The sequence below is a fragment of the Protopterus annectens genome, chromosome 2.part2 (genome assembly GCF_019279795.1).
Source record: "Protopterus annectens isolate FY-2018-M chromosome 2.part2, PAN1.0, whole genome shotgun sequence".
In the NCBI taxonomy this organism is placed as follows: domain Eukaryota; kingdom Metazoa; phylum Chordata; order Ceratodontiformes; family Protopteridae; genus Protopterus; species Protopterus annectens.
Window position 1 is genome coordinate 461,375,950 of NC_056730.1, and position 19,176 is coordinate 461,395,125.

General features: G+C 39.0%; 1 protein-coding gene across 1 annotated transcript in view; it reads right to left on the bottom strand.

The window, feature by feature from the left end:
• ANKRD31 (ankyrin repeat domain 31) overlaps positions 1-19,176 on the bottom strand; it is a 313,751-nt gene that overhangs the window by 17,759 nt on the left and 276,816 nt on the right. The gene's annotated exons all lie outside the window — the stretch shown is intronic.

Below are 19,176 nucleotides of genomic sequence, written 5' to 3' on the forward strand. Positions count from 1 at the left end.
AGTCCCTCCCCAGGAATAGATGGTATTCCTGTGGAGGTTTGGAAGCTAGAAGGGAAAAACTGATAAAGATCTGGAATATTTTGTTTAACAGTGTTTTAGGAGAAGGAGAAGTACCAACATTCTGGAAGAAAAGAGTGGTAGCTGTAATACATAAAGAGGGCAAAGATCCATTAGACCCAGCTTCATACATGCCTATTTCAATACTAACTCATGATTATAAAGTGTTCATCTCTATAATGGCTAGAAGAATGACAAATGTAATGCTAAAATTGATAGATATGGATCAATGTTGTTTTGTGGAGGGGAGGCAAACATTTGACAACATTATCAGAACACTGATGATCCAGAGGGAAGCAGAATGTAAGAAAATACCATTGTTGTTGGTGGGTCTTGATGCAGAGAAAGTGTTTGAGTAAGCTGAGACTTTATGAGCAGGGCAATGGAAGCATTTGCATTTCCTGAAAAAATTATAAGGCTGATTTGGAGGATATATGAGCGATCCGAGGCAAAAATTAAACTGGGTGGGGTCCTTTCTGATAACTTCTGCTTGAGCGGAGGAACCAAGCAGTGGTGTCCTCTTTCTCCCTTTGTTATTTGAATTATATTTAGAACCACTGACAAAGAAAATAAGGGACTCAGAAATTCAAAGATCTAACTGGTATGGTAGTCAAGAAAAGCTGGCTCTATTTGCAGATGATATTATTTTATACCTGACAAAACCAGAAAGAGACATTACTGTATTGTGGAACATTTTGAAACAGTTTTATATCTTTTTGGGATACAAACTTAATGAAGCTGAAACAAAGGCAATAGTGGTAAATTGTGTACCCACACATGAACTGTTTCAGCAATATCCGTATTTATGGGGACATGATAAAATGAAGTAATTAGGAGCATGGATTAAAATGATTCTGGTGTGGGGAGGAGACTAAACAAAAGATAATACAAAAAAAATGAGAAAATGGAAGTTTTGTTATTTAGAAATGGATAGTTAAATACAAGCAGCCAAAATGTTTTAGTTCCTTTAGTATTATACACAGGTCAGGCATATTTTTATCAACCAGAGGAGAAGTTGTGGATAGCAATTAATAAAGAGCTGAAGGACTTTATCTGGGAAAGGAAGATGGCAAGAGTCAGGTGGGATAAGTTGATTCTTCCAGTAGAACAGGTCGGATTGTGATTACCCTATTTGAAGGGGTATTTCAGAGCTACACAGTTAAGGATCCTATACATAGCACAGGCAGAAAACTATAATTCAAAGTGGAAAGGGATGATGTTGAAATAAGTGGGAAGGCCAAGAAAAAAGGAGAGACTGGGATTTTGGATGCAGGCCTTTAATGAGAATAACAATAAAAATACAGAATATTATATCCATAAAGTAGCAGGAAGTATTCTAAGAAATAAGCCAACATGGGAATGGAGAAAGGAGATTCTGCCCATAGTGGTGACTGCAATTAGGGATATAAACAAAATTACTTGCTCCCAATATCTTGGTTCCTTTGCCAGGACAAAACTGGCAAAGGAACCAAGGTATTGGGAGCAAGTAACTAGAGAGGGAAAGGTAATACAATGGGAAGAAGTCAAGAATTTATTTGGACTGCAGGTTAGAGATTGCCTTCCATGTCAAGGATTGATATCAGAGTATAGGCAAAGAGAAAGAAATGGGGGGGATCCTAAATAAAATACCAGCACTGGTAGAGTTTTTAGTAGACTCTATAACATAATCTGCCATTAAAAAGGAATAATTAGTACAGCATATAAAATATTGCATGATAACTATAAGAATCAATCACATGAGGTTAGAAAGGATTGGGAAGAGAGATTGGATAGGCAATTCACAAAGAAATAATGGGATGATATATGTACAGTGGATATAAAAAGTGTACACACCTCTGTTAAAATGCCAGGTTTTTGTGATATAAAAATATGAGACCACAATAAATAATTTCAAAACTTTTCCCATCTTTAATATAACCTATAACCTGTATAATTCAATTGAAAACAAGCAAATCTGTTAGGGGGAAAAATATAAAAAATAAAAAATGTACAATAAGCTGGTTGCATAAGTGTGCATAACTTTAAACTAATACTTTGTTGAAGCATCTTTTGATTTAATTACAGCATTCAGTCTTCTTGGGTAGACACCTCCCATCAATTAAAGAGACTCTGATTAACTCCAAATAAAGTTCAGCTGTCCTAGTAGGATCTTCCTGACATTTACTCAGTTGCCTGCTACAGCAAAAGCCATGGTTCGCAGGGAGCTGACAAAGCATTAAATGGATCTCATTGTTGAAAGGTATCAGTCAGGAAACGGGTACAAAACAATTTCCATAGCAGTGGATATACCATGGAACATAGTGAAGATAGTCATCAAAAAGTGGAGAAAATATGGGACAACAGTGACATTGCAAAGAACTAGACATCCCTCCAAAACTGATGAAAAGACAAAATGAAAACTGGTCAGGGAGGCTGCCAAGAGACCTACATCAACACTGAAGGAGCTGCAGGAATTTCTGGCAGGTACTGATTGTGTACTACATGTGACAACAATCTCCTGTATTTTGCATGTTTGGGCTATGGGGTAGTGTTGCAAGACGGAAGCCTTTTCTTACACAGAAAAACAGCCAGGCCTGGCTAAAATTTGCAAAAAAAAAATACATCAAGTATCCCAAAAGCATGTGGGAAAATGTGTTATGGTCTGATGAGACCAAGGTTGAACTTTATGGCCACAATTCCAAAAGATATGTTTGGCGCAAATACAACACTTTGCATCACCAAAAAAACACCATCCCCACGGTGAAGCATGGTGGCGGCAGTATCATGATTTGGGGTTGCTTTTCTTCAGCTGGAACTGGGGCTTTAGTCAAAGTGGAGGGAATTATGAGCAGTTCCAAATACCAGTCACTTTTGGCCCCAAACCTTCAGGCATCTGCTAGAAAGCTGAAGATGAAGAGGAATTTCACCTCTCAACATGGCAATGACCCCAAGCATACAACCAAGTCAACAAAAGAATGCCTTCACCAGAAGAAAATTTAAATTTTGGAATGGCCCAGCCAGAGCCCAGGCCTAAATCCAATAGAAAATCTGTGTGGTGACCGGAAGAGGGTTGTGCACAAGAGATGCCATCGCAATGTGACAGATTTGGAGTGCTTTTGCAGGGAAGAGTGGGCAAATATTGCCAAGTCAAGATGTGCCATGCTGATAAACTCCTACCCAAGAAAACTGAATACTATAATTAAATCAAAAGGTGCTTCAACAAAGTATTAGTTTAAGGGTGTGCACACTTATGCAACCAGCTTATTGTACGTTTTTTAATTTTATATTTTTCCCCCTAACAGATTTGTTTGTTTTTCAATTGAATTGTACAGGTTATAGGTCACATTAAAGGTGGGAAACGTTTTGAAATTATTTGTTGTGGTCTCATTTTTTTATATCACAAAAACCTGGCATTTTAACAGGGGTGTGTACATTTTTTATATCCACTGTATGACTCCCAAATATGCAACAAAATCTAGAAGATTTAGGATTTTTGCTTGGAAATTTTACATAGATATTTTTAAACCCCAAGTAAACTCCAGAGAATTTTTCCTCAGGTAGACAGCAAATGATGAAGATGTGACGGGGAAGAAAGAGGTACCTGGGAACATATTTTCTGGGAGTGATGTGGGTTGCCAGACTTTACGGATTTCCTGTGGGATGCACCGTTGGAGATGCTGGGTGGGCAGATTGGTATGATGAGGGAGATTATTTTTCTGAGCTATGATACAGAATCAGAATTGCCTAGACATGGTAAGGACTTGCTGTGTCTAATTATGGTGGCTGCCAAAAATGCAATTATTGGAAAATGGAAATCAAAATCTAAACCAACTATGTTAGAAGTAGTGAATATAGTAACAGAGATAAAACAACAGGAATTGATATCTTTAGAAAAGGTTAGGAGAAACTACATAGGAAAATGGGAATTGTGGGAACAATACATACAGGGGACAAATGAGATTTAAAAGAAGACAGGACTTAAATGAGCTATGTAATGTTTGACTGAAATTGATCGGGTAGATTATAAGTGATGCATAATGTTTGCAACTGGGAGTGTGTCAGTATGGTTTGTGATGTAAAATGCTTGAGACTAGGATTGTGTCAGTACGGTTTGTTTTCATTTATACAAATGTATGATTGCTTATGTCGTAATTGATGATTTAATAAAGATGTTTTTTGTTTAAAACAGAGGTGCAGGAAATTAATAATTTATGTAATGTTGTTTAGGTTAAATGATATATAGCAATATATGTGAAGCATTGTGTTTGTTAATGTTAATTTATTAATACAGTTTGATTACTTTTGTATAAATGTAAATTTGCCTGTGTCACAAGTGATAATTCAATAAAGGTGTTAAAAAAAGAGAAAGTACCCAAGAAAAATGTTGGGGTCTGGAAGGCTTTTTGCAGGAGCCTTTGGAAAGAGATCATGAGGTCTGAGGAGCATATTCCTTTTGGCTTCATCAGCTCCTGAAACTCCACAAACTTGTGGTCATTGTGGGGAGACTAGTGGAGAAACAGGACTCCGGTCATCATCAATATCTGGAATGGGGGGGGGGAGTACTCCTTGAGACTGTCCAAATGCATCCTCTGAAGCAGTTGCATAACATCAAGAAGAAGGAAGCACACTTGATAGATATTTATTCTTCTTATCCCAGTGTAAGGAAAGAACATTATGCTCAAAGGTTTATTTATAAAGAATCCCTTGAGGAATACCTACAACCTCTTTGTATGTAGAACAGCTCTGCAAAAGGACTTATAAGGAAGTGAGGGATTACTTTATTCCTGCAATTTAAGTAAAGAAGACTCTCTTACAGAAACAATGCAGTAATACACTTTCCTCATGAGAAAGGATGCCTGCTGAGCCAGATCCTGTCTTTCTATAAGAAATAAACATGAATTACAACAGGCTATTAAGAACTGCACTGTCCAAAAAGAAGAAACTATATGATCTTCAACATGCCATTTTGTTAGACAATTAGGAGATGGCTAACAGCACTACAGGACAAGAATTCTTAACATCTGGACATCTCTGTTGTTAATCTTTCCTACCATACACTAACTCCCAGTAAACTAACAGTCCTTTCAAGACATCTAACATTTTGCCACACTAAACCACTTAAAAGAGTACAGTTTTGTGGAAATCTGGAGGAATATTTTTGCAGTTTGGGATTTCTGGAATTATTTTATGATATAGAAATACAGAATACAGATAATGTGAATTTAGAAACGGGTACAAAAAAATCTTCCACCTTCACTTCTCCAAGTTCATACAGTGCAAAGCTAGACAGCTATAATGACTGCTTTAGACAAAGTGTGAAACATCAAATCCTGAATGTACAGAGGACAGACCCATTATAATCTTTCTCCCATGGAAAGAATGTCAATAAAGTCCTTGAAATCCAATCATATTATCATAAAAGCAGCAGACAAAGGGTCTGCAGTGGTTATCCAGAACCTTGTTGACTGTATTGCTAAAGCTAATAGCTTTCTGATCACGCTTATTACAGACAGCTAACTGAGGATGCAATTCAACAGTGCACACAAGAACTAAAGAATCGTACTAAATGCTTCCCAGACTGCATCCAGGGCAAAATAACTGACCTCATTCCAAATCAGCCTAGGCCAGTTTTCTACATGCTACCAAAATATATAAGCCAGGAAATCCAGGAAGACCAATAGTATCAGGCAAAGGAACCCTGACAGATGGGATTTCTGATTTTCTGGAGAAAATTCTGAAAACACTAGTCAATGAGAGGGACAGCTATATTCAAGACACCACTCATTTGCTTCGCATTCTATCATGTTATTGTGAACTGCCACCTAACAGTCTTTTAGCCACAATGGATGTTACATCACTCTGCACAAACATCCTACATAAAGATGGAACTGCTCACCATCTCAAGTACTAGAAAACCAATCATCATAACATTACTTCAGATATAGTGGGACAACTTTTAGAATTTATTCTGACACATAATTATATCTTTAATGGGAAATATTATGCTCAGACTAAGGGCACTTCAATGGGAACCAGAATGGCTCCACAATATGCAAATCACTTCATGGCAAACCTAGTAGAGGAATTTCTACAACACTTCACACATAGGTCACCCACTTATTTCCATTTTATTGATGACTTATTCATAGTCTGTATACAAAGCATCAACTCCCTCAAGGAATTCTACCGGACTCAACAGAATCCATCCATCTATTAAACTATCCTTTGAGTACTCTACTTCAACTGTAATCTTCCTTGATACTAAGGTTACTATATAAAATGGGACATTTCAGACATGCGTCTACAGGAAACTAACCGACAGACAAATGTATCTGCACAGAAGTAGTAATCATCCCAGTCACACAAAGAAGTCAGTTATTTACAGACGAGCACATCGATATCACCACATTTGTTCTAGTGAGGCAGAAAGAAACACACAATTGGCACAGCTGAAAGTTGCCATGCTTGCTCAAGGTCACTCTGCCAGGGAGTTTGACAGAGCTGTAAACACAGCAACAGAGCTATCATTAGAACAGCTGTTCTGCATGTATTATTCCCACAAATTCCATTTACTTCTGTGTAATTTACTCCTTTCTTAATGATCACACTTCCATTTCTTTTATTTCCTTCACAATATTAAGCACTTCAATTACAGATGATGTATATTTTGATTACCATTTTCTAGTAATTGCTTTTTTGTAGCCAGTAGCTACACACTTGGTAAGGCCTTACTATATCTGGGCAATCCAGATTTATTAATTCTGTTTTACATTTGTTGACCGGGGAAAGCTGAGTGAGCATAAAGGCCCCTTTTCAGCAGAGGCCTGGGAAGAAAAGCTCCAGTACATGCAGTACAAACAAAATCTTTTACGTTACATAATATTGCAGAATACAATTAAAATACATTTTACAATGTCAAAACAGACAAGATAATAACAATACTTAAAGTAGTAAGGCTTTTTAAACAAATTATATTCTTCACAGATATAGCTAAATAACTATGCAGTAGGATAGATGTCACAATACAGAGTACTGAGTTATTTACAAAGAGTGGAAAGCAAAAGGATGATTTAATTATGAGATATAAATGAAGTGAATGGTAAATGAGTTAAGACAGTCATATGTAGAATGTGGGGTGATCGAAGACAGAGTGATAACTGTAGAAGAAGAGGAAGAGACAAAGATGTTGTACTTATCCTAGAGATGTACAGCTACAGAACCAAGATGTTGAGAGGTGTTTTCTTAGATGTGTTTTAAATGCCTGTCAGTTAATAACTACAATATATTATATACAATGTATTATACACAGATGCTATAACCCAGGTCAAAATAATATTTTCCTTAAGGATTTTTTTTAATCTGCCAACTGATTATATTCAAAAAATAATTTCCCAATAACTTCTCCCTTTCTCATCACACTTCTAACATTTGCTATCTACCTGAAGAAAAATTCTCTTAAGTCTGCTTGGGTATAAAAATGCCTATGCAAGCAGATTCAAGCAAAAATTTTAAACCTTCTGGACTTTGTTACATACTTAGAAGCAGTGCAGATGTCCTCTCATTGTGGTTTTGTATATTGTCTTTCCATTCTCTCATCCCAATCTTTTATAACTTCCTTTTATTGAGTGATTCTTACGGTTATCATGAAATATTTTATATGCCCTACTAATTATCCCATTTTTGGAGCGAGTTAGTGTGTTATAAGTAGGGCAGGAGTTTGCAGCCAATATGTCTTCACTAATTTCCAAAGGTTGTTTTATTTTTATGTATTTGTTTCTTAATAGAGTGCTAAGAAGAATGGGTGAAACAACCAGATGCTTTCAGTAATCTTTAATCGCACCAACAAATAAAAATGAATCAAATACTCGAAAATGTATCAACCATTAAGCACTTTCATCCCTCATGGGGGACTTTATCAGAATAATACCCATCTATGCATCACTTCCTTAAATAAACATCCATACCAAATCATTTTACAAATTTAGAGTTATATGACTTAATGAAAAAGAAATAAATAAAAAAGCATCATTAAAAGCCAATTATAAAATAGTAACAATTCAATAATATTTTTAATTCTATCCCGAAGGAGGAAGGACTTTCATTATTCCAAGACATGTTGACTGAATGTGATTTTTTTTTTAAAGGGGGAAAATATTAGATTTTTATTGGATTTCACCATTGTAGTTTTAGAAAATAACTTCATTTTTTTTCGAAGAGGAAATATTTAAGAAATGAAAGGAGTTGCTATGGGCGCTGCTTGTGCACCTATTTATGCTAATTTGGTTCTTTTAGCAAGGGAAAAAGACAAGGTTTTTACTTCTGAATTTTTTAGATAAGGTAAATTATATTTGATATTTTAGATGATGTATTTATTTTATGGAACGAACCTGATAACACTGGTGAGATTATGAATTTCGTACATAATTCTTTTGAATGTATTTTTTTTATTTACATTCAATTGTGATAGGAAGATGGTCAACTATATGGATGTTAGTATTTAGCATACCAGAACATGCTTTAAATTAAAGATTTATTGTTGTTGTTATTGTTGTGTCTTTCGGCTTTTCCCGGTTAGGGGTCGCCACAGCGGAACTCCGGTCCGCTAATGATTGGCAGTAGATTTTTACGTACCGAGTTGCCAGCTCTGACGCACAACCTTCAACGAAGATACGCCCATTCACGCATGTCTCCACACAGAAGACGCTCTAGCTGAGAATCGAACAGGACAACGTCTTACTGTGAGGCGACAACACTACCACAGCACCACCACCGCAGTTAAACCCATATTCAGCAACTCCTACTTGCATTATACTAGTTTTCACCCCTTCTCATTTTAGAGAAATCTGGTGAAAGGTCAGAGTATTAGAGTAGCAAGAATGACCTCTACACACGAAGATCTTGATGAGGAAATGGACAAATTAGAATTAATGTTTATTGAAAGGGGTTATCCCAAGGACATGGTGGCAGACATTATCAATAAAGTTAAAGGTTCATGGAGAAAATTTTAAACCCCTTTTAGGGGTAGGATCCATACGGATGCTGAATGATATCCCAAAGGCAACTTGTGATATTGGTAAATTTGAAATAGCCTGTATAGTGGCATTTAATGAATTCTCTTATGATGTAAAAATATAATACAAAAGAACTGGAAATGTGTCAAGGGAAATGAGAAGATGCACAGAATCTTAGATAGTGAACAAGTCTGTATTAATAACACCTTATCCACTTTCAAGGAATTATTAGAAAGACCAAAGACAAGTAATGGAGAGGGAGGAAAGAAAGGAGTTACATCAACATTTCGATTTTGTAGGCAGTGTCCATTCATTTTAAAGGAAAGTTTTATTTCAAGAAATAGTTGAGTTCTAAAGTATATTTTAAGGGTGGAAATTGTGCTTTGTCTGGACTTACATAGCTTGCAAAGGGCTCAGGGTGTAAAACTTTTTATATTGGAAAGACAGAAAGAACTTTGGGAAAGAGAATATATGCGCACAATTATAATATTTCAAAGCTGAATCTTAATAATACCCTTGCTAAGCATGCAGGTTTATGTAAAGACATCAAAAGGTTTCATTTTGAAATTATTGAGATTATAGAAAAAATCCCAAAGGTAGTGAATGGGAGATTTTTTTTAAATACAGGGAACTGTTATTTATTTATTTTATTTTATTTTACATTTGTTGACCAGGAAAGTCCGACTAGACACAGGTCCATTTTCAGCGGAGGCCCGGGGAGAAATGCTCCACTTAAAAAAAATATAACAAATAACAATTTTATGAATTACAACACTTTCTCCTAAATGCATACAATATTATACAAGAACATATTTTACATTTCTTCACAGATATATGTATAGATAAAATTATTGTATGCCAGAAGCATACCACTTGTATGTAGGTAAATGTTTAACTGTCTTCAGAGATGAATAAGTAGATACAAACACAATAGAACATTGTTAGTTAAGAGTTAATATACAGAGGTTAGGCAGTATTAGGTGATCCTTGGTAGGATCATTGTATCACTGCAAATGTAGTGGATTAGCCTGGGTAGTAATATGGGCATAGCTAGTTGTTAAAGTAGTAGGTTTTGAGTCATTTTTTAAATTGTGGAGCAGAACCTGTAGAAGTTATGTGTTTTGGAAGTGAGTTCCAGACTTTTGCTATAGAGTAGGCAAAAAGAGATTTGCCAGCCTCATTCCTATGTTTGATGACATTTATGGGATTTTGGTCTGTTGACCTTAAGGCTCGGGTGGTGGTGTAGGGTTGTATTAGGTGTTGTAAAATGGGGATTTTATTTGGGAGGTAATATAGTTTGTGGGCTTTGGAGAGTTGAGTGGTAAGAAGTAATTGAGGCAGCTCAAGCCAGTTGAGCTGTTTGAGGGAAAGACAGTGGTGGGCTCTATTAGAGGCACCTGTGGCAAATTTGGCAATCTTGTTGTAGCAAGATGCCATTTTGCTTTGTTCGCTGTGGCGAAGATTAGTCAGGATTGGTGAGGCATACAGTAGGGTGGGTTCTGGCAATGGTGGCTTTGGTATAATTGGTCATGGATTGCTTATTCCTATACAAGAGACCTAGCTTTTTTGAACTTTTTTGATTATTTGGGCTATGTGTATATCAAATTTGAGTTTGTTATCGATTACTACTCCTAGGAGTTTAGTGTGTGCTGTTGGGGTGATTGAGGTATTGTCCTTGGAGTTAATGATGAAGTCATTGAGTGCAGGGGATCTACCTGGGCTGAAGAGAATTAGTTTTGTTTTTTTGGGATTGAGTAAAAGTTTTATGATAGAAAACCATGCTTCAGCCATAGTGAAGCTGTGTTCTATTATTGTTTGTAGCTTGCTTAGGGTAGGGGCAGCACAAATGATAGTAGTGTCACCAGCATATTGCACTATAGAGGTAGAAGGAGAAGAAGCAGCTATCTGATTTGTAAATATGGAGAATAGTAAGGGACCAAGAATGGAGCCTTGAGGGACTCCAATAGATACATGTAGAAGGGAGGATAGCTGGTCCTGCCATAGAACTGCTTGCTGTCGGCTTGATAAATAGCTGCTGAACCATAAGTTGAGAGTAGATAAAGTTTTGAGAAGCATACTGTGGTTGACCATATCAAAGGCCTTGGATAAGTCTAGGAAAACAGAGGATACAAAAACTCAGTTGTTTATGTGGGTGTTGATTATATTGGTATAGGATAATAGGGCTATTGTGGTACTATGGGAGGGACGAAATCCATGTTGTGATGCTGATATAAGGTTATTTTCTAGAAGGTATTGCATTAGTTGTATATGTACTACTCTTTCAAGTATTTTTGATAGGGGTGATAAAATTGCAATTGGCCGGTAGTTGGCGAGCTCAAGGGAGTTTCCACCTTTATGGAGTTGAATAATATGAGATATTTTCCAGAGGTTAGGTACTTTAGATTCAGACATGGATCTGTTAATGAGGATAGACACAGGGTAAGATATGGCATCAGCTGATAGTTGAAGGAAATCAGAGGGAAGTTTATCAGCAGCCAATATGGTAGGTTTCAATTTCTTGAGGAGTTTAGTAATGAGTTGTGTGGGTGCTGGGGAGAAGGAGAAGCTGGGGGGAGGTTGTTGTGTAATAGGGGTAGTAGAGGTTGGTGAAGGAGCGAGAATGGTGGTGCTATTTAGGGTGTTGGAAAAGGCTATGACTGTTTCGGTTAAGAATTTGTTGAATTGGGTAGGGATGTCCTCAGCGTCGGTTGGTACTATGGGTGTGGGAGTGCTGGTTTTACCTGGGTGCAGTAATCTATTTATTGAGGACCAGAATCTCTGAGGGTTGTGTGTGTGCGTGTCTTGTAAGGTTTTATATTAATTGGCTTTATCGAGTTTTATAAGTTTTTTGGTCTTGTTCCGGAGTGCTAAGAAAATTTGTTTTGTGGTGGTAATTTTAAGTTTATGAAATTGAGCCCAGGCTCTATCTCTGTCTTTCATTATGGTTCTGGTTTCTTTTGTTAGCCAAGGGGCATAGTTAGTTTTAACTCTGATGGTACGGGCTGGTACATGACGGTTTAGGATTTAGAGAAAGGTTGATTTAAAGTAGTCTACTGCCTCATCTAGGGGTAGGTGTTTAAGGGAAGACCAGTCACAGTGTTTTAGTTCGTTGTTTAGGTCCTTGGTTTTGAAGTTTTTTTTGTTGTGAACTGTTCTGAGGATGGGTTGGTTATAGTGTTGGGATTTATTTCTAATAAGGTAGGTTGGTTGGTGGTCGCTTCTTTGGTGAAAAGCACTTTTGCATACGTATGCCTGGCCGTTTGGGTTTCGGTCATTTGCTCACTCTAGCAAATGTCCTAGATCCATATATATATATATATATATATATATATATATATATATATATATATATATATATATATATGTTAGTTTACAGGCCTTTAAAACAGTGCAGTTTTGTAAGAACTTACCACAACAGTAGATGTCCTACTGATCACTGTTGCAGTATTACTAACATAAGGGATTTCCTGCCAAGGACAGCCATAGATTCAATATCCTGTCAAGGACATCTGTACATTTGGCCAGCATAGCAAATCCTGGGCAAATTCCTGTCAAGCCATACATCCGATGTATACTTACACTCAAAGGTAGGAGGTACATAATGGACATACAGGTGTGAATTACCTTAGAACTTACTTGCCTCAGACCAAAACACTGAAGAAGAAGGACATGTAACTACAGTATATACATATGTACATGTCCACAGAAAACAGGAAAACAAAGAAAAGGTCCACCTTGGACAGAAACAGACAAAACAAGTCGAAAGTAGGGTAGGATATAATGCAGCAAGAATGATTAGTAGGACTGTTATGTTAAGTTCTTAATAATCTGTAATATGCCCTTCCAAAATAACTGCTGCAGTATTACTAACAGATGGAAGATTACTAAAGCTGTTCAGAAGGGAGGGATGAGGAAGAAAGAGCAGAGTTGTGATCCAATAAGACCTGCAAGATGGTCCTAGCAAATCATGTTCTAGATCTAGAAAACACATCCAGCTTGCAATGCTTAGCAAAGATGCAACTAGGGGAACATGTAGCTGCTTCAAGAATAGATCTAGAATCTAAGCCCTTGAAGAAAGCACCAGAAGAAGCTGCTGCCTTGGAGGAATGAGCTTTGAAAGAGGAGGGGAACTGTTTGCCATGAAAGGAATAACAAAAAGAAACGTCTTTTGAAATCCAAGAAGAAATGGTATGTTTAGAGACTGGCAAACCTAGTTTCTTCTCTTGGAAAGAGAAAAAAAGCTAATCTAATTTCCTAATTTTCTCAGTTTTGTCCAGGTAAAACCTAATTTGCCTATGCACATCCAATTATTTTCCCTATGTTCTGAGGAGAAGGGAAGAAGGAAGGGAGACTGATGGATGGATTCACAGACAACTCATTCACAGCCTTAGGCATGAATGAAGGATTAATTCTAAAGGTGACCCCATCTTTGTGAAAAACAAGAAAGGGTGAAATGGTAATCAAAGCATGCAGCTTTGATAGTCTTTTTAGTTGAAATAACAGCCATTAACAAAATGGTTTTCCAAGTACAAAACTTTAAGGAAGAACTGCCAGATGGTTCAAAAGGTGTGAGTGTTAGGCTTTCCACAACATAACTGAAGTCCCAAGAAAGTGGAAACGGTTTTCTTGGTGGTCCTATGTGGCTGACACCTTTACAAAATTGTTTGGCCTCAAAGCACATGCTGATAGAAGCAGGATCTATAGGCAGACAAGCAGACATAGCTGACAAATGAGCTTTTACTGAAAAATATGCCAGGACAGAGTTGAGCAACTCACACAAATAAAAAACAACAGTAGGAATTCCCATATGAAATGGGTCCTAGTTCTTATTTTTATACTACAATGAAGATCTCTTCCATTTTGAAATATAAGATTTTTTAGTTGTTGATTTTCTACCTTCTTGTAAAACCTAAACCACATTTTCAGAAAAGTGGTGTCTGAAATGAATTAAAACTCTACTACGTAACCACACAAAGAATTAACTGAAAAGTTTGGAGTGTTCTATATAAGCAAGTCCATGCTGAGAGATAAATTGTGATGACTGCTCCTGTCCAACTGGAAAAGAAGGGGAAACCAGTGCTGCCTGGGACAAAGGGGTGTCACCAGCAAGATTTTTGGTCTGTCCTTCATGATTTTCTGAAGTAAAAGTATAGGAATTACTCCTGCTTCACTATATTCCTGAATGAATCTAGACAAATTTATTGTATCCTAATAACTTACTTGGGAAAGGCAAGATGAAATACATGAGCAGTCTTTCTAGTCAGTCCCACAAACAGAATACTCAATACTCTGAGATTTCTCTTTGTAATATCTAAAATATAATTTCCAAGAGGGCTGGCATAATTACCTTATCTGGACACCTGTCTCTAAGTTTTCGCAAAATTCTCCTTTGAAGCTGAGACAGAAATTTAGCATAGGTGGCAGAGTAATCCAAGCTTCAGAGAGCTAAAAAAGCGACTTTACCTGATTTAAGTATATTTTTTGTGGCTTTCCACTTCTATTTATCTAGCAACTGTATTTTTCCTGCTTGCTGATACATTGTTATTGTTTTTCTGCATTTATTCTGTTTTTGCACTTGATTTCTCAGTTTGTTACTTTTAAAATCTGTAATTGTTGCAAATTGTTTGTGTAGGCTGTGATAGCCGATTTATAGCATTTATAAGTGTTTACTGTATCTGTTTCTGCTTGTTTTCTGAAAAAAAAAAAAAAAAAAAAAAAAAAATATCTCTTGTTTTCCCGCCTTACTGAGCTAGATTAGTCCAGTTTCAGAGCTTGCTGATCCCTGGACTTTGTTTGCAGTTCCTGTTACTGATTCTTTGCCTAATTTGGAAGAGAGGAAGTTCCCTTGCTTACCAGTGGGAGTGGGAAGCATTGAGCTGCCTGTTGGTCCAGTTTTGTGAGGTTTCAGCCAGTAACTTGTAGTCTATTGGTCGTTTTGGGCCAGTTCCTAGCTTCTTTCAGCCCCCTGATATAAAAAACGCTAAACGCGCGTTTAGCGTGATTTAGCGCGATTTAGCGAGATTTAGCGCGGAGCTGCTACCGTTGCACACTAGGGCAGCGCCGGTTAAGCAGATTTAAACTATTAGGGCTACCTAAAGTCCACTCTTCAAATTTTCCCTTAAAACTACCTTCCTCGAACTGTACTACTGATCTAATCTGCATACCCTATAACTAAAAAGATCATCCCTACCTGACTCCGAGTAGACTATTCTTTATCTGTTAAACCTAGCACTTGCTCCTATAGTACTTATCACCTTGATACAGCACTCTTGTTATAGATAGTACCCCAAAAAGGCGAACCCCATTTCTCGGACACCCACATCCCCCGGAATCTCTTTTAAAGTTTTTTTGTCTATTCCTTCTAGCATGTCGAGGGATCAGTTACTAGTGTCCTCTCCTGCTCAGCTGGTGAACCTGGGAATATTGAGGCAATGTTACAATTGCCTCATGTACACAGACAACCCTCTCCTCCTCCCACAAAACACAAATACATGCGAGATGCAACTATACGGCCAAACTGGAGGCTGAGCTCTCTCAACATAGGACTGGCAAGACCAGACAAGAGGAGAAGGTTACCACACACACTATAGACCCAGTCTCACATAGTACCATCACAACCTCAAATCATACACATAAACACACAAAGACATACTCGGAGGCTCTGAGCAAAAATCTACCAAAACAGCAGAGGCCACCAAAGCAGACACCCAAACAACTACCACCTCAGAACACAACACCTGCAACACATAGACCTCACAGTCAGAGTGTCAAACAGTCACAGCCCTTAAGGCCAAACACAATGCCAGACACACTAGTCATTGGTGACTCCATAGTCAGACACACTGACGTCCCGCTCACCAGACTGAGTAAGGAGAGGGTCACAGTAAGCTGCCTGTCGGGCGCTAGAATCCGCCACATAACGCAAGCACTCAGGTCTCTCAACAGCAGGTACAAATACGACTCAGTCATTGTCCACGCTGGTGTAAACGACCTGAGACGTACCTCCTTGGACTACATGAAAAGAGACATTGAGGAGCTCTATGATTATGTAGCCCAGGCAGGTATGACCCTGACCTTGAGCAGTATTCTACCTTCACCAAGAATGATGCCACAATACAGAGATAAGATGATCAGCTTTAACAATTGGCTTAAACTCTGGTGTCATTCAAAGGGGATCCAATGTCTGTCTGCCTGGGATGACATGCTGGACAAGCCAAGCTGCTTCGCAAGGGACGGCTTGCACCTGTCACCCCTGGGATTCCGGATATTGGCAAAGGCTCTTGCCACCCCCATAGTGCCTTTTTTAGGCAAGGCTCAAATTCTAAACCTACAACCCTAGAACACAAAAATGGAAAAAAGATAAGGGTAATGCTGCTCAATGCCAGAAGTCTCAATCTCAAAATGCACGCACTCGAGGCCCTTCTCAGTATGGAGAACATCGATGTCTGTGCTGTGACAGAAACCTGGTTCAAGGCTCCTGAGAGCACCCCAGCACTATCAGGTTTTACCTCATACCATGCGTTCCGGCCCCAAAATCCAGACAATACCAAGAAAGGAGGGGGGGTATCCATATTCATCAAGGACACCCACACCTCAAGATTGGTGGCAAGGCACGATGCATCGGAGACCATCCAGGTGCAATTAACCATAGGCAAGACTGCTCTGCAAATTGTAGCATGTTACAGGCCACCCTCACAAACTCAGGAACCTCACATGGCTTTCCTGAAAACACTGGAGGGGATAAATGTATCTCCAAACACCATCATACTAGGTGACTTCAACTACCCTAATATAAACTGGGAACACTACTCAAGCCCAAATACCCTAGCCCAAAAGTTCCTGGAATTCATAAACTCAAACGCCATGGAACAACTGGTCACCATCCCCACAAGAGGAGAAAACATACTTGATCTCATCATCACGAACATGGGAGCACAATGTTCAACATCGGAAGTATACCCCTCACTGGTGAGATCAGATCACAAACTAATCTCGCTGGAGGTCCTCATCCCACCCCCACCTGAAATAAAAAAGACCACAGTAAAGAACTACTCGAAAGCCGACTTCACACTTCTAAAGACTAGTGTGGTCTCCTTTAAGGCCCCCGAGCCGGCGGAAAACAGTACCCAAGCCGCTGAATCACTTTCAAATGCCTTCTACCAGCACCTGCAGGACTGCATGGATAAGGCAATCCCAAGCAAAACAAAGACTCTTTGTACCAAAGGTAAGCGTCCAGTCTGGTGGACCCCAGCCATAAACAAACTCTACAACAAAAGGAGGAAGCTACTACAAGATAGAGCAAAATTCTTAAAAGGTAAGACACCTTTGATCACTACAAGTAAAAAACTAAGAGCTCTCATAAAATCATCCAAAGCAAACTTTGAGAGAAAAATAGCTAAAGACTCAAAAGACAATCATAAGGCCTTCTTCAGCTATGTTAGAAACCTGGGAGGAAACTCCCAGATATGCTCAGAACTAGTTCAAAATGATGTGAAGATTACTGATCCTACAGACATTGCCAACATACTGGCTGACAGGTTCAGTGCAAACTTCTCCCCTCCCAAAAGGTGAGATATCTATACCAAATGATTGTAGCCCCCCAAACATCTCTAACGCCCAAGTGAGAACTGCTCTCTCCAAAGCAAAAAACACAGCATCCATGGGACCTGATGGCGTCCCCGGCTGTGTGCTCCACGAACTCAACGAGGAATTAAACCCACAGCTAGGACAGCTGTTTAATCATAGTCTCACCTCTGGATACGCACTCCAGGGAGTGGCGCACTGCGACAGTGGTCCCACTTCATAAAGGCGGTGCCTCCACCGACCCAGGAAATTACCAGCCCATTAGCTTGACAAGCCTTATCTGCAAAGCCATGGAGAGGATCATAATGGATCTCATAAACAACGACATAGGGAATTTGCAGACTTTGGATCCAACCCAGTTTGGCTTTGTCAAAGGCAGATCATGCCTTTTAAACTTGGTTGACTTTTTCGAAACAGTCACCAAAGCCATTGATGAGGGAAAAGCAGTCCATACAGCATACCTCGATCTGGCGAAAGCTTTTGATACAATACCCCACTCGGGTATCATTGAAAAACTCATCAGCTTAAATGTTAACCCATACATCACAAGATGGGTTGCAAACTGGCTGAGCGACAGAACCCACAGGGTCAGAGTTGCTGGCGCCATGTCAGACTCTAAGCCTGTCACAAGTGGTGTCCCACAGGGCTCAGTCCTGGGCCCACTCTTGTTTGGCATCTACTTCTCCGAAGTACAAGCAAACACAGGAGGGTTATGGCTGACAAAGTTTGCAGATGACTGCAAACTGGGCACCGTAGTCGAAAACACATCTGACACAGATATCCTTCAGAAAGGTCTCACAGAAACGGATAACTGGTGCCAGAGCCATGGCCTAAAGTTAAATGCCAAAAAATGCATAGTCATACCCTTTGGGAAAAACAAGGTTACCCCTAGCTACCTCATAGGTGGTAATCCACTGAGCACAGAAGAAGTTATTAGGGACCTGGGGACCCAGGTTGACAGTAGCCTGTCATTCGACACCCATGTAGCTAAAGTAGTTAGGAAGACCTTCTACATTGCCCACCTTATCATGAAGGGATTCACATCTAGATCAAGGGAGGTCATAGTTTCCCTGTACTCATCACTCATCAGACCAATGATTGAGTACAATGCCCCATTCGGAATGTATCTGACCCGACACTTGCAGCAGCTGGAGAGGCCACAAAAGTTCCTCACCAAAAGGATAAAGGATCTCAAAAATCTGTCCTATGCTGCCCGACTGAAAGAACTTCAGCTCTATTCAGTCGCCACCGCTTGCTCAGAGGTGACCTGTGCCTGACATACAAGGCCATGTCAAGCCCAGATTTGATGAATATGCTTCACCTCAATAAATCTAGATCCGTCAGAGCCACAAGGGCGGGAGACTTAAACCTCGACATGGCTATTAATAGGACGTGCTGGAGGGATAGATTCATCACCCAAAGACTCCCTATGCTGTGGAACAAAATCCCGGTATATGTGAGGCAGAGCACCTCGCTGGCCTTGTTCAAGAGAAATCTTGACCAATGGATGGGAGATCGCAGATATATCCCAGGGATTACCTCAGTG